Below are 13,205 nucleotides of genomic sequence, written 5' to 3'. Positions count from 1 at the left end.
CCATCTGCAGGGTCAGCCTTTAGCTCCCCCCTCCCACCCCTGCCTCACAGGACCTTGCCCATCCCTTCCCCCAGCAGTTCTCCCATGGGTATTTCTCAGGTGGACAAAGATCATTCACACCAGACACTCTCCTTTCATGGTTTAGTTCTCACCAAGGCTTGTTTTTCCACCAAAACCTGGCTATTGACTAAAAAAACAAAGATTGCCACCAGGGAGGCTTCACCATTTTTGCCTCAAGTTTACCCCTCAGGAAGGGCACGTTCCTGGCTCGTGAGCCATGGAATGAGGCTGATTTTAGCCACCACAGCCAACATTGCAGCAAAGTGCACAACAACCTGTTTGTGTGGCTCAGCCTGGGAGCAGCAGCCTTTGCCAGGTGAGGAGAGCAGCATCTTTCATCACCCCAGCCAGTTCCTGTGGGAGACGCAGGGCTGTTCTCCTGGGACCTGCCTCATTCTTTCCCTCACCTCCTGATTCACTCCACAACCACGTGTGGGCTCTCCAAGCAGAGCAGGCGTGCTGCTGCTTTGCATAATGCAGTTTAAAATCAATCAACCACGACACACGAGGCCATGGCAAACCAGGCTTCATTAGCACCAGCGTGCGAGAACATTTTGTTTTCTTCAGTCTGTCCAGAGCTGAGCTGGTTCAGAACTCCGAATGCTTTCTCTTGTCACTGCCCTGTTTGTGCTGACTCAGTACATAACTGAAAAAGAAAAAAACAAAAGCTTTAAATGCTTAATGCTAACCATTCTGCTGGCCAGATGAGAACTTCACGTGTTGCATAACCCAGGACAGATCACACTGTGTGTAGGAACTATTTGCAAAGCACAACAGGATTTTTAATTTTTTTTTTTTTTCAGTTTAGAGATGGGAAATATCTCAGGGTCAGTGCAGGGTGAGGAGTTCCAGGTGCTGCTGCAGCTCCTCCTCTGGCTCCCAGCCACACGTCCACTGGTGCTTCAGCCCCAGCACAGCCTCATTAACGTGGTCCAGACTGCTGACAGCCCAGCGTGGGGATCAGGGATTGCACACCAGCTGTGTTTGCTCATCTTTAGTGCATAAATATTTGTTGAAGGCATTGACACTTGTTTTTGACACATCAGGGTTTAAGGAGTGGCTCTGAGGGGGCAGCACCTTCCCAGTGTTGCCTTTTTTGGTTCAGAGAGATTTTTGTTTGCCTGTGTGCTCCTGAGGGTGTCTTCAAAGGCACCACAAGCACTTGTAAACAGGAACAAGCAGCCTGAATGTCATGACCCCTTTTCCACACTGCCATCCCTGCTCTACCCACCAGCTTCCTCCAGCACCATCAGACCTGAAAGTCCTGTTGCACAGGGGTGAAACAAGTTCTGCCATTCCTAAACCCACACAGGGAGGAAAGTGTCAGAACCCCAGCCAAGGAGGGGGAGTGTTGCTACCAACAAGGGCCACACTGGGCTCACACTGGCATGTCCAAGGGCCACCCTGGGCTCACAGCGGCATGTCCAAGTGCCAGGCAGCCTGTGGGTGATCAGGCAGAGAGCCTCAGCACCTGTGCAGGCACCCTTGTGCCCCAGCAGTGCTGCACCTGGATCCTGGCTGTCTGCAAGCCTCCAGAGCTGGCCTAAGGAATTATTTTTATACCTCAGTACGTGCCTGTAACACGCAGGGAGTTATTTGCATCATCCTCCCTTCCCCCCCCATCCCAGCCCAAAGCTGTCAACAAACACATCAGCTTCCTGGAATTTTTTCTTTCTTTCTTTGCATCACAGTATTTCTAGATCCAGGATGTTATTCAACCAGCAGGTTTCCCCATTTGCTACGTGTGGTGCAAAGCCTTTCCTGGGAAGTGGAACAAAAGGAAGTGGGAGCAGGTGGTGTGGCAGACTCTTTGTCCTGCGCTCATCTTTTATAACCTGCATCTTTGTGTTTAGCTGGGGGAGCTGCTGCTGGTGGTTTGCTCTGGGCAGAGGCAGGCAGATTGCCACAGTGCTCCAGGAGGTTTGGGATTCCAGTTCTGCTCTGTGCTGGCACTGGGCAGGAAGCAATCATATAAATTACATGGTATTGTTCCCAACTCCTGAAACTCTGCTGCTTGAGTGCTCAGAGGGGTCCTGACTCTCAGCACAGAGGATCAGATGTAAACAGGGTCAGGGAATTAAGAAAACTTCAGTATTTTTTCCTTCTGACTCACACAGGCTTTGCCTGAGGCAGCATCATTCCTAGAGAAATGAGTTGACTTTCACATGGGCTGGTGGGACAGAGAGCTGCAAAGGAGCATTATCTCATTGTTCATGTAACCAGGCTTATGCCTGAACTCTGGAAACTGGAGAGGCACAGCGGGAGAGCCCAGATTCCTATCTGGCTCATTTTAGTCCCTCGAGCCAAACATCTTGGCAAAGAGGTTGGCAGAACATTAACAGCCAGCCTTGGAAGCAATGCCCACATAAAATAGATGGAGATGTCTTTTTCCACAGCATGGGCAGTCATGTACAAACTACACACCCCAAGGAGAGAATACAAAAACAGATCAGAGCTGTCCCCATTATCCTGGGGGGAAGCCCTGGGATGGATGACAAGACCATGGGCTGTGGTGCAGGGTGCTGAAAGCTTGCCTTGATGCCTTGCAATTGTTTTATTGGTATTTTTACTGAAGCTGAAGATCCTCCATCTATAGGAGTTCCCAAGGAGGAGCCCAAAGTCAGCAGGGCTTGTTCAACACCACCTAAACCATGGGGAGGATAACAAAGTGACTAAAGGAGGAAAAGTCATAACAAGACAACTCCCTGAAGACACCTCTACATTGCAGCAAGGTCCATTCCTTCCAAGAAGATTGGCGTCCAGAGGGACCTGCATCCCAGTGGGCCAGACCTGCAGGCCACATCGCCCTCTGCATCTTCTGGCTGGGGAGAACAGATTTGCAATGAGCCTTTACTGCAGGGTCAGACAGGAGCTGCCCCTTCACAAGCTGCCGTGTGTCCGTGTGCCTGCCCCGTGGCCTGGGGTGACACCGTGGTGGCCCGTCACTGCAGCTGGGGACTCAGCAGCTCTCGTGGCCTTGGCTCCCTGCCTCAGCAAGGAGCGAGTACGTGCTGCCTCCCTCATTTCTTCCTTTTCCCTTTTTCCTGTGCAGCTCCCAGAGATGCCAGCAGGGCTGGCGGGCACCCAGCGCTGCCAGAGGCGGCACAGGGTGGGCTCTGCAGCTGGCACAGCCCTCTGCAGGGATGCCTCTGGCCTCTCAGGCCAGATCCAGGGGCTGATTTCCTCATCCCTTATTCCTTCCTTATTCCTTCAGCTCCAGCATCTCCACCACCCCGTGTGTCCTTCTTGGTGAGGACAAGGAGCTCTTGCAAAGCCAGTGGCTCAATCCCATCCAAAAGCTCTGTCTGACTGTGTGGAGAGGGAAGCACCTGGAAGTCTCAGGGGGAAATGCAGAGGGCTCTCAGGGTCTCCCTGCAGTTTCCCTTCCCCTCAGCCAGACAGAATGAAGCCCTAAACACACCCTGGGCTGGATTTCAGGCAGGATGAGCAGGGCTGCTCTCTCCCACAGTTATAAAGAGCTGCCTGTGTACCCCTGTCTTGTTCACAGCAGTGCTGGCCTGGGCAGAGCTTTCTGCTCAAGGAGCAGACAAATATTTCTGTCTGTGCCTCTTTGTTGCCCAGGCTGGCTGGGCTCCACCTCTGGTGCACTTTGAACAGCAGGTGAATCATGTTTGGGTAAGCCCGTCACCAGCTCGTCCTTTCATAACGCACGGACGTCATGGCTCTTAAAGAGGTCAGGCTGTTACTGCTCGGAACATTTGTCACCCAGAAACCTGTCCTGGGGAATCTGCCAGGGCAAATTGAAGGTTCTCCTTCGCAAGAAGCCTGGCACCATTCCACTGTGGGGTTTAGGAAGCTGTTGCAGTGAGGTTTGGGGAGTGAGGAGCCTGCTCTGCTCTTGTGGAAGAGCAAATGCAGAATCCTAGAGTGGTTTGCAGGGAAGGGAAAGGTGCTGGGAAAGATGTGTATCCTCAGCATCATTTTTATGACAATCCCATGAATAAAGCTCTGCTATAACTTTTAGCTGCTATTTAACATAGCAAAGAGTCTTAGTTTACAGATACTCAGAATGAAGGGATAAGTTGTAGAAGGATGCATCATAGAGAGGAGCAAGTCTGAGTGCTGTGCAGGAAGCAGGAGCAGGGATTTCACCTTCCAGAACAGCCTTCACTTGTATGACTCCAGTTCCATTTGAGTTTTGCTTTTCTTTTTATTCAGCTCAAAAATAGGAGAGTGGTTTCATAGGAAACCTCTGCCCAGCACTCTGCAGAGATTAGCAGATCATAAGCAGGGCTGCAGGAACCAGCTTTTCTGGGAAAGTGAGGATTTTTAACTGTTCCCATTTTTTAGTGGAATGAAAAAGCAGCTTGAAATTTTCCATGAAGAAGGTCACTTGGGAACAGAGGAAAGATTTCTTTTTGATCTCTACCTTAGAGAGCCTTGTTTCCCTAATAGGACACTTTATATAACAAAGCCCCTAGATGCAAGATGAAAAGTCTCATCACAATATAAATGCCCAACCTTTCTGTTCTGAAATTTTTGGCATTTACAGAAAAATACTTTTATTTGGGGGCATCTCTGCATGAAATGGTATAGGAAACAATTCTTTCTCCACATCTAAACTCTCTTGGCATCACTGCTGCTCTGAGGCCCCAGACAGGCACGTGCTGTGCAGGATCCCTGCAGGCACCCCCAGATGCTGTGAGCAGGGGCAGCACAACCCCTCCTGCTCCCCGAGGACCAGCCAAAGTTATTATATAAATTTGTGTAAACAAGACTTGCTTAAGTAACTCCAGGGCTGCCAGTTCCTCTTGCTGGTCTGTTCCTACTCCGCCCCTGCAGAGCCTGGTGCGATGGGCATTTGGCCCAGCTCTGTGCTCCACGCTCCTCTCCCAGCCAGCTGAAGACACAGCAGCTCCAAGGAGGCCCTGGTTGAACCTTGCAGATGCTCCAAGCAGAGGAGGTGGTTAAAACATGGGCTGAAGTCAGAGTTCAGGCCCAGCAGAGCTTGGGCAGCTGCTGGCTGGCACATCTGTGGGCAAACACTCATCCCAGCGCACCGAGGCCATGCTGGGGGATGTGTCCCTCAGGAGAGATACTGAACTGACTGAAGGTCCTCAGCATCCCCAAGGGCCAGATGCTCCACCTACCTTTTGCCTCCTCCACCAAGTGTTTTTAGAGCCATAATCCCCGTGGCTGGCACAAATGTTTGTGCTCTGTGCCCATTGATGTCACCTGGCTTCAAGCCAGGGCTGAGATGCAATGAGGAATTAGGGACACCAGGGAACGTGAAATGGTTTTCACCTCCACAACTTTTTGGGCAAACTTGGCCATTCTATGAAGGGAGGACAAGGGCATAGAAGAGAGAGAGCCACATGCAGGGCAAGGTGCTGAAGGCAGGATGGAGAAGCTTGGCTGCTGGAGGAGCCAGCTGGATGCTCACACAGCCAGTCCTGGGTGTGTTTGGCTCTTTGCCCTTGTGCCACAGGGATCTGGCTGCACAAGCTGGATTTCCAGAAAGCTTGGTGCAGTGGCCTGGAGCAGGGACTGTAAAACACGAGCAGAAGACTTCACCTGGTGCTCACCATGACCCAGCACTGCAGGGAGTGCCCAGCGCTGGCCCTGAGCACGTGAAAGTGCTGAGATTTGGGGCAATGTGAGGCTGTGGGGTCAGCTCCACACAGACATTTTCAGGCTCCCATTTTGGGAGTTGGGGCACAAGGCACAGAGGAAAATTTCAGGGCTTTTAGGTTAAATACCTGACAGCTGGAAAGCAGAATCCCACCCCCATGAGATGCAACACCTCTCAGCTCCAACTGAGCATCTACAGGCAAGCTTCACCTCAGAGTCTGGCACACCATACTTGAAAGGTTTCCAACCTTTATCTTGAAAAGCAAAGGCAAGGCCTCTCCTTTTCATGTCCAAACACAGAATTTATTCCAAGATATTCCCATCCTTTAGTAGCATGGCCTGAGGGGACTGTAAAATTCTGCAACTCCGTCTACTATTTGGAAGTAGTTTGTGTCTTGTGCAAGAGTCCTGTGTGCTTGCACAGAGGGAAAAGTAAAATATGTAAAATAACCCCACACAGGATTATTTTACATTAATGCACCCAAGGGTTCATGAAGCAATAAGGCAGTTAAAATCAATCCTTTCCTGCTGAAGCCAAACCAGCTCACTGAAACCCAGTTTAGCTTTTGGGGTTGTTTGTTTTTCCCATCTTCGTGTTTTCCCTTTAATCTTTGTGCTGGATAATTAAGACAACATTCCTCAGCATTTTTCCTGCTGTTTGTTGTGCTTATACAAGAGCTGGCTGCTTTTGTTCCACAGAAAGAACATCCAGAGCCACATTCTGTGGTTTCTAGTAAAATCCTTCGCGGTGTTGACTTTTAATCTCGGGTTTGCCTGAAATCTGCATTACTCAAGAAAATACTCATAAAAATAGACTCCTTAAGGGAACAAACCAAAGGCAGCAACACAGTGGGGAGAGCTCATGCTCAAGTTTGCATTGAAGTTTTTATTGATGAGGAGGCTTCTGGGCTTGTCCTAATACTGCCAGCAGCAGCAGTAGGTCAGGCTGCTGGCCCTGTGTCCCACTCCGAGGTTCCTTTTGCTGCTGGCTGGACCCTGCCAGCATCCAGAGCCCCCGGAGTGCCACCTGCTCCTGGAGTGCTCCCTGTCCCTAGAGTGCTCCTTGATCCTAGAGAATTCCTTGATCCTGGAGCGCTTCCTGTCCTTGCTGCTCCCTCTGTCCCCGATGCTCTCCCTGTCCCCGATGCTCTCCCTGTCCCCAGTGCCCTCTCCCTGTCCCAAATGCTCTCCCTGTCCCCAGTGCTCTCCCTGTCACGATGCGCTCTGTCCCCGATGCCCTCTCCCTATCCCCGATCCTTTCCCTGTCACGATGCCCTCTCCCTGTCCCCGGTGCTCTCGATGATCTCTCTCTGTCCCCGATGCTCTCTCCCTGTCCCAAATGCTCTCCCTGTCCCCGATGCCCTCTCCCCGTCCCCGACGCTCTCCCTGTCCCCAATGCCCTCTCCCTATCCCCAATCCTCTCCCTGTCTCCCATGGTGTCTCCGTGTCCCCGATGCCCTCTCCCTGTCCCCGATGCCTTCTCCCTGTCCCCAGTGCTCTCCCTGTGCCCGATCCTCTCCCTGTCCCCATGTTGTCTCCCTGTCCCCCATGCTCTCCCTGTCCCCGATGTTCTCTCCCTGTCCCCCATGCTCTCCCTGTGCCCGATGCTCTCCCTGTGCCCGATGCTCTCCCTGTCCCCGATGTTATCTCCCTGTCCCTGATGCTCTCTCCCTGTCCCCAGTGCTCTCTCCCTGTCTCCGGAGCGCTGCGGGAGCCTTACAAAACAGCCGAGCGTTATGAAACCCGCGGCCCCGCTGCCAGACGTCTCATTCCCGGTAGATGGCGGTGCCAGCTCATTTTTCCTCATTTTTCCCTCTTGTTTTTCTCCTGGCGCCGCGCCCGATGCCAGCGCTCAGCGGGGCTGGGATTGGATGAACGGGCGCGGCCCCTGCGCTGGGGTCAGAGCTGCAAAAAGAGCTTTTTTTTGTTGGCTTTCCCCCCCCCCCTATAACTGCTTTTCGTTTGTTTTTGATAAATTTGAAATCAGTTTTACCAGCTCAGCACAGCTTTGGGCGTCTGTCCCTGCTCACGCTGCTCCATCCCACAACAACAGCGTGGAGGGCAGAGGGAGATGTTGGTGATGCAAACCTGGAGGGACTCTGCAGAGCCAGGCAGACCGAGCCCACAGAGCCCCTGCATTTCTCTCCAGACTCTGTCACGGTCTTGTACAAAACCTGCTCACCCAGGTCCCACTCCCCACCTGTTATTGCCTTTCCTTGAGGGTTTCCTTTTCCAGAGGGACAGAGCACTGGGTAGGCAGTGTGACTGGTGAATAAACAGCATTTCTCTTTGGAGATCACAACATCTTTATTTGGCTAACAGCGGCCCAGTCGCTCTCCAGCCCAATTTGCCATTTCCATCTCCACCTGAGGAGGGTTGCACTGCTGCTCCAGCACTGCAAGACTAATCCTTGTCTTCCTTCTCATCATCCTTGGCAATGCCTTGGTCCTGGGGCAGAAATAAAAGGGACAGCATGTGAGGGGAGTGCTGAGTGTCCCATCCCAGGTCTTTGTGAGCATCCACACTGGGGTGTGTAGGTGCAAACCCCACAGGGCTGGGCTGGGGTTACCTCCTCCGAGTCACTGTCAGAGCTGCTGCTGCTCCTGTCCTCCTCCCCATCTCCCTGCTGGGGTGAAGAGAGAGGGAAGAGCATCACTGGGAGCCCTGGCAGTTCAGAGTCAGGAGGCAGAGGGATTTGTGGTCCTGTGGGTGTCTAGAGCCAGGCTTGGCACCCCTGGTGCTGCTGTGGGACCACGTGTGACCGTGGCAGCACAGAGCTCTCCAGAGCCAAGAGCAAGGACTGCACAGTGTGTGCAGTGCAGGCAGCATTGCTGTCCACACCAGCGTCCCATTTGGAGAGGAAAAGGAGGGAGATCTAACTAGGAATGCTGGGAGCAAAGAGACAGCTGTCGGTCAGTGGAAAAGCCATGGACACTGGGATTTCTAGGCTGTGGGCAGCACAGCTCCATCTGCTACAGGTTTGCCATGGCTCAGACGTGGCTTCCCTTTACAGCCAGGATGTCAATGGTTCTGCAGAAAACTCCATCATTCCCCTACCTTTTCTTCTTCCTTCTTCCTCCTCTTCTGCTTCTCCTTCTCCTTTTCTCCCTCAGTCTTTTCCTTCTCCTTTTCTTCCTTCTCTTTTCTGTCCTCCTCTTTCTCCTTATCCTCCCGTCCAAACCCTGCAGCAGGGCACAGAGGAGGGTTCATTGCCAGCCTGCAGCTTCCAGCTCACACAAACCCTGCAGGTGCCCCTGGGCCCACACCAAACACTCACATTTCAGGATTGTCGACATTTCACCAAGGGGCACGAGACAGTCACACCTGGGGAACACAGAGGACCTGAAGGAGCAACAAGAGAGTGGAGGAAGATGAGTTTTTCAGGGATGAAAAGGCCTTCCTGGAACATTCAGTTTTTACAGAGGCCCTGTGTAACTTCTACACCCCAAAACAGCAGGGGCAATCTGTGGATGACACAAAACCCAAAAGAACCAGACCTCGTGCCCACCCAGGCTGCCCCCTCTGCCCAGGAAAGCAGCAAGTGGAGAGGGATGGAGGCAGGGAAATCTCAGGGTAAATGTGCAGGGAGATGTCACAACCCCTCACCATAAGCAAATTACAGAAGTATTTCAAATTAAATGAGGAAGAAACAATAAAGAACAGGTGTGGGGGCTCCTAGGAATCCCCAGCAGAAAGGACACCTTCCCTGAGGGACAGGGTGATGGCAGAGAGGGAGATGGAGACAGCAGCAAGCAGAGAAGAAACCAAGAGCAAGGGTAAGAAAACTCCCAAGCATTGATTAGGTGCCTGAAAAGTGACAGATGAAAAGAAAGCAAAGGAAACAGCTTGCTTTAAAAATAGGAAGCCCAAACAAAGGCTAAGAAATAGCCTGGGCAGGTCAAACCCTCCCTCTCATACACAAGCAGGGCAGCAGGGGTGAGGGGATCACGTCCCTTCTGCTCACTGGAAGAGCAGATCCACCCCAGCAGGCAATTAGGGAATAGTTTCTCTTCCAGCCAGTGTTGGAGGGAGGCAGAATATTAATGCTTCCTTTTAATGGTTTTTAGCCACAAAATGACATCATCTGGTTGGTGTTATTGGCTCTTTTGAAGGAGCCAGTTGCAGCCTCTGAGCCGATAACATTGATTTGTATTTTCTAGGCAGCTTTTTAAACCCCCAGGATGCTGCAGGGCAGCGGGAAACCAGTGGGGTTTGGGGTGGCACAAAGGGAGAGGGAGTTTGGATGGGAAGGGAAGGAAAGGAGTGTGGGAAGTGACTGATAGAAGATGTAATCAGTGCAAAGTTAAAATCTAATTAATAATGAACAGCAATCTAATTCATCTCCGTAATTAAGAAGTGCAACTACTAATTGAAAATAATCACATTTTAATCTGAAATCATTAAAAAGAATCAAACGTTAACAAAAGAAAAGGCAGCCCTGGGAAGGGATAGAAGGTGGTGCAGGTGATGCTCTGACCCTCACCAAAGCTGCCCCATGGCTCCCATGGTGTGCCCAGCCCCAAATCCATGAGGATTCCCCTGCCTTGAGCCTTCAGTGCCAGAGAGGAGCAGTTGGGGAAGGCACAGGCCACAGATGGGTACAGAGAGGGAAGGCACAGAGGTGGACATGGAGCTTTGCACTGGGAGATGGACAACCAGACCAAAGTCCAGCAGCCAGGGCTGGAGGGGATGGCTCTGCTCCAACACAAGCCAAGAAATGCCTCTATGGGGGGCTAAACCCCTTTAATCCCCCCCTGCACTGCTACCTCGGTCCCTGGGGACCAACCCTGCTGGTTTCCAAGAGATGGGGTGGGCTCTGCAAGCCCTGTCTGGGGGAGCCACCCAGCACCTGTGCAGCTCCTGCCGTGCGTGCTGCCTCCATGGGTGCTGCCTCCATGCCAACCCTCAGCTTTTCCCCTTCCATCCCACCCCGGACCAGCAGATCTGGTTTTGCCTGTTCCTCTGGAGCCTCACATTTCACACAGGCAGCTTTGCCTGCCCCAGATGAGCTGGTTTCCTAAAGCCCAGGCAGAAAAAGCAGCAAAACCCAGAGAGCAGCTTATGGTCCCCACGGAGCAGCTGCAACTGTCCACGGCCAAGCTGGGCACGAGGTGCAACTGGCTCAGAGCAGAGCGAACCTGTGTACTCACACCCTGAGTGTGCCTTACCCCTCCCCAGGCACAGCCAGCTCACACTGAGCCCTCTCCCATCTCAGCCAGGGGACTCAATCCTTCCCACAGAGCTCAGGCCCCCATTGCCATCCCCAAAACCACATGGAGCACGAGCACCCCAGGGATGCTCCTGCTGCCCCCTCATCCACCCCACTGTCCTGCTCTGCTCCCCCAGCCTGTAAAACACACAGGTGAGTCTCAACTCCCTGCCTGGCACAAGCGAGAAAAGGAAGGGCCTTACCTGGAGCTGAAAAAGCAGTGATCTCCTGGATGCCTGGCTGGCAGCAGCCAGGGTATTTGAGGGTTGCGGTCTCCTCCCCAGTCCCACTTTTGGAGCAGAAAAACTGGCTCTGCCATCCGTCATGGACAGCACATGACACCGGAAACGTGACCAGTCCCACTGCTCCCCACAGCAGGCATTGCCTCCAGCACAGGCTCCAGCACAAAAACCTGCTGCAAGCAAGTCAGGGCAGCTCTGGAGGCTGCACACATCCATGGGAACCAGGCCTGGCTCCAGGAGAGCACTGGGGATGCAGGCTGGGAATGTGCAATGGTCAGGACGGACAGAAGAGGGGTTTTGGGGGATGCCTGCTGTGGGTTGGAGGTGTCAGGCAGATCCAGGAGGTCCAGGCAGAGCTCAGCACTCCCAGCTCCCTCCAAAGCTTGTCCTTGCTGCTGGCTTTCACTCCAACGTGTCATTAAGTAAATACCTGTCAGCAGAGAGCAGTTACCAGCACGTCTAAACACTTGCATAATGTGCCTTCCCTCTAATGCAATGCCCTCGTTTCTAACAGCACCAGTAAGGGATAATAACAGCAACAATAGTGTCAGAAAGGGCTTGTGTACCCAGCTAATTTGTTTTCCCCACCTAATAAAAGGAATTAGCTCTCCTGTAAGATTTGTCCCATTTAACGCCTTCAACTCTACAACAAAGTTGCTCCCACAATGATTTGACTTTCATTTTCAGTAATTGCACGGTGTTTGGAGCCCCCTCCAACAGACTGCACCTAACTCTGGGTAACCCATGCAGGGAGCCAGCAGCTCTGCAGGAGTCACTTGTCCCAAAAACGTGGCTATTTCTGCCCAGACCTGCTCCACCACAGCCTGCACTGGCCCCAAACCCAGAGCAAGGGTCCCGTTGGCAGGTTTAGGTCAGAAATGAGGGATGGGTTTTAATGTCCAGGGAGGATAAACCCTGGAGCAGCTCAGCCAAGCTGGTGGCAGAGTCTCTGTCGCTGCCCAGTTTACAATCAGTAGCTCTGGTCTTTTACAGAGAGGCTTCACTCACACCCAATCACTCAGGGAGCTCCTGCTGCCAGCACTTGGTCTTGGATAAGCACTGGCAGCAATGCCATCTGTGCCAGCATGGCACAGCTGCCAGGTCAGCGCAGCCAGGGAGCTTGAGATGATGGAGATGGGCACGTGGAGCACCCTGAAAACACATCCAGGGAGTTGGGATCTGTTTGGTGTTGGGACCAGCACAGGCATCCGACCCACACCTCTGAGCTGCTCCTGCCACCTCAGGAGGATCCTCCCCACAAATACCAAACTCAAACTTATTTTTAACTGGTGACCACATTGCTCACTCCCTGCCAGCCCCAGCTGGGCCCAGTGGCTGATGCCTCCAGCATCCTCCAGTGGGAACAGCCAGGGGACAGCCCTGCCATTGCTCTCTGGACAGGGGGACACAAAGTGACACCCACGGAACCAGGACCATCCTGGCCAGCAGGCTGCAGGCACCAGCATCTCCCTGCAGCAGGACAGCAGAGGGACAGCCAGGGACAGCCAGGGACACGCCTAGGTCCTGGTCTCACCCTGCAGTGGGCACAGAGCTGCTCCTGAAGGAGGGAAAGCTGCCTGCTAGCAGCACCCAAAGCACCAAGGCATGGGAACCTCGAGCTGCTGTCACAGGAGACTCCTAGAAAACAAAAACATGGACTAGCACAGAACAGCACTTCTGTCCTCTGTTTCTGTGCCAAGGAGCCTTGGACTACAGAACATTCATATCTGCTTAGGTCACATCATGGCAGACCACTCTTTATTTTGGATTCAATGAACACCCCTGAGAAGGAAATGCCAGAGCCCTCCTCCTCCCCCTGCCACGAGCTCCCCCACTCCTGCCTCTGAGTCAGACCCTTTAATTTGTGCTGTGGGTGACCTGGGACAGGTGTCCCTTTAGTCAGGGCCACCAGTGTCAGCTTAGCTGCTGCTTCTCCAAACCAGGACAACTGCTCATCCTGCTACTGACCATGAGTGTTTTAATAATGGAAATGGAGTCCTTGGGAAGGTGGCTGGCAAGGCCTGGGAGCACATCCCAAAGCCCCATTGGGAAGCCCAAGCCTTTTTTTTTGTTTTAAACCTTTCCACAGCAGCTGCCAGGAA

The sequence above is a fragment of the Melozone crissalis genome, unplaced genomic scaffold (genome assembly GCF_028551555.1).
Source record: "Melozone crissalis strain CALT ecotype California unplaced genomic scaffold, PUWL_Pcris_2 ptg000061l_1, whole genome shotgun sequence".
NCBI classification, from domain to species: Eukaryota; Metazoa; Chordata; class Aves; order Passeriformes; family Passerellidae; genus Melozone; species Melozone crissalis.
This window is presented reverse-complemented; position numbering follows the sequence as displayed.